Below are 3,380 nucleotides of genomic sequence, written 5' to 3' on the forward strand. Positions count from 1 at the left end.
GCGACTCGTGCAGAGGCACCCGTGTGTGTCGACTTGGACGCGTGCCCAAGTTGGGCAAGCAACACGATTGTGCGACAAGGTGAACGAAGGGTTGGTGAGTCGTGCGGCGACCGTGCTGAGGTGCCGACGAGCTGGGCAACCGAGTTTTGCCGAAGATTGTAAATTGGGCTGTATGAAACTTGGTGTTTCCAAGTATACTTGTAAAGCTTGTAACTTGTAAAAGACTGTATAATATATTATTGGGCAGACTCACTGTTCAGGGAGTTGCCCTTCCCTTTATACTGTGCAATTGTGTTCTTCATGTATACTTGCTGATGTTAATGAATGTGTATGGGTGTTCATTGGTATAAAGGAAACATTAATAATACTTGATTGCGAAACACAAACTGAGTAGGAGTAAGTGGTTAGGTGTAGTCTACGAACATAAGTATTGGTGAAAAGAAAGTGTTCGGTGGTGCCGCACCTCACCAGGCGCAGTTGAAAGACTACCGCCAGCCTGAGGGCGTGACACTATCCTTCCAAGCCTTTTACTATGTCAAAATTATAATGAGGTTGGGAGGCTTCTCTCCAAGATTTTTAAGCATAGGAATAAAATCTTAAATCAAAATAAATAATTTGTTTCTTTAGGTTCGATAGACCAATATTTGGTCTCAGCGGATGTTAACTATCGTTATCATCATCATCATCTATCTATATCTATATCTATATCTATATCTATATCTATATCTATATCTATATCTATATCTATATATATATATATATATATATATATATATATATATATATATATATATATAATTTTTTCCAAATTAAAAAATTTTGATTCAAATTCTTATAATGTTGTATCGAATTCCAATTGGAACTTTATAATTATACTTTTATGTAACGGTCAGTCCACTGTACGAAGATTGTCAAAGGTTCTCATCTACTCATCGTTCAACCATAAAAACAGTTGAAGTGCATTTTAATGAACTGGTTTTTTCAATTTCCACTGGTTAAATAAACAGAATATGTGATTACGGAATTCAATTCAACACCTGTTCTAGTGAAAGTTGTACTGTTACATTTTGTCCTCAACGTATTGAACATGCATTTGTCCATCAAAGAAATTCGGACAACCTAATAGCATATCTTCTTGATTGAGTGGAAAAATTCAGAAAAATAAAATGAATTAGTGAATTGCGAATTAGTGAAGATAGTAACTGATCAGGGAAGACATACGCGAACCCAATGTGCACAAGGACTTTCGAATTCTTGCAGGCCATCATAGTCAAATTTGAAAAGTTGAGCGATGGCCATAAGGGGCAATATATATGGCAAATAAAAACAGATGAACTAATTGCGTGGCTATGATCCCCACGTAAATATCTCACCCATTTCATTACAAGAAGACTCTCCTGCGTTTGAGTTTTCATAAAAATAGGCAATATTGATGCACAAGAACAGTGTTTGTCAAGAAGCAAATATCCGACTTGCCTAGATATTTCGATCTTTATTGTTGCAATATCAAAGTGTTGGAGTCACGATTTCTGTTACACCAAAACCCATAGGTATCACTATATTTAAGCACATGCCGTGCAACACACGACGGGGATCATCCTTCTACCTAGATTTAAGCACATGAGCTAAGCACATGAGCATTGGATTCTAGCTAGATTTTACACCAAAACCCACAGGTATCCCTAGATTTAAGCACATGCCGTGAAACACACGGGCATCATCCTTCTAGCTAGATTTAAGCATATGAGCTAAGCACATGAGCGTTGGATTCTAGCTAGATTTTACACCAAAACCCACAGGTATCCCTAGATTTAAGCACATGCTGTGAAACACACGGGGATCATCCTTCTAGCTAGAATTAAGCACATGAGCTAAGCACATGAGCATTGGATTCTAGCTAGATTGAGCATTGGATTCTAACTAGATTTAAGCACATTGACACCAAAACCCACATGTATCCCTAGATTTAAGCACATGCTGTGAAACACACGGGGATCATCCTTCTAGCTAGATTTAAGCACATGAGCTAAGCACATGAGCATTGGATTCTACCTAGATTGAGCATTGGATTCTAGCTAGATTTAAGCACATTTACACCAAAACCCACAGGTATCCCTAGATTTAAGCACATGCTGTGAAACACACAGGGATCATCCTTCTAGCTAGATTTAAGCACATGAGCTAAGCACATGAGCATTGGATTCTAGCTAGATTGAGCATTGGATTCTAGCTAGATTTAAGCACATGTCGTGAAACACACGGGGAGCGTTGGATCATCCTTCTACACTGCCATTAACGGGGAGCACAACAATCTCCCCCCAACGCGAGCAAGGTGTGTTTCGAACTCGAGACCTTTGGCTGCGATACCACTTGTTGGAATCACAATTGCCGTTACACCAAAACCCACAAGTGTTAGTAAACATACACATCGCTAGATTTAAGCACATGCACGAAACACATGGGGAGCCCTGGATCATCCTTCTACCGGTGAGCACAACACAAAGATCTATGTAGCATTCTTGTTGGAGAACTTGGAGATCTTTCGAATTATTATTGGGAAGCTAATAATATAAACAACAAGCCGAAACATGGGGTTTTCGAGCACTAGTGACAACGAGACCACCACGACGAATGTTATCAGTTACTCTTTATCGTGTGTATCTAATACTGCAAAAATGCTGCCCACGGGTGTTGTTTTCGTATTTCAAATGCTATCCAATCTTCTCTCAAAAAATGGGGACTGTGGAAAGGGCAATAAGATTTTGGTGGGAATTTGTCTCGGCATTCTAGGAATTGTATGCTTCATTCTCTCGTTCACAGATACCTTCACAGACAAAAATGGCAAAGTCCATTATGGGATCGCAACCACAAATAGGTTGGTGACCGTTGGCAGTAAAGCTAAGCCTTCGAACGCATCCAACTATAGGATTGGATTGAAGGATTTTCTGGCAGCGGGTCTGGCTGTTCTGGTGTTCGCTTTTGTGTCTCTCTCAGACAAAAACGTGGTTCAGTGTTTCTATGCCTCGGCTCAAAGTAGCATAAATTAGTGGGTTCAAGCTCTACCTTTGGCTATAAGACAGGTCATCAGTGCTGTGTTCATTATATTTCCGTCTAATAAGCAAGCGATCAGTCATCCCGTTACAACAAAATGACATGATATTCGAGGGTAAAGTTTATTATGGTGAAGTGTTTGCTGGTTTCATGGTCGAAGTGTATTAGGGGCAAATAATGCCTGTTTCGTTATGGGTGATAGTGATGTCTACTTAATAGCTTTTATTTTCGACTATGCTGTTTAACTTTGTGAGAGGTACGATTTTCAAGGTTGAATTTGTGATTTTTCGATGTTTAAAATGTACGAATGGATTCGATGTTACACCGCT

General features: G+C 39.4%; 1 pseudogene; it reads left to right on the forward strand.

The window, feature by feature from the left end:
* The first annotated feature begins 2,588 nt into the window (after positions 1–2,588).
* On the forward strand, positions 2,589–3,152 carry LOC149145223 (protein DMP3-like; annotated as a pseudogene).
* Positions 3,153–3,380: the final 228 nt, after the last annotated feature.

This window comes from Pinus tabuliformis, chromosome X (genome assembly GCF_031772625.1).
Source record: "Pinus tabuliformis cultivar Carrire ecotype Pingquan chromosome X, CPIR1, whole genome shotgun sequence".
Taxonomy (NCBI): Eukaryota; Viridiplantae; Streptophyta; class Pinopsida; order Pinales; family Pinaceae; genus Pinus; species Pinus tabuliformis.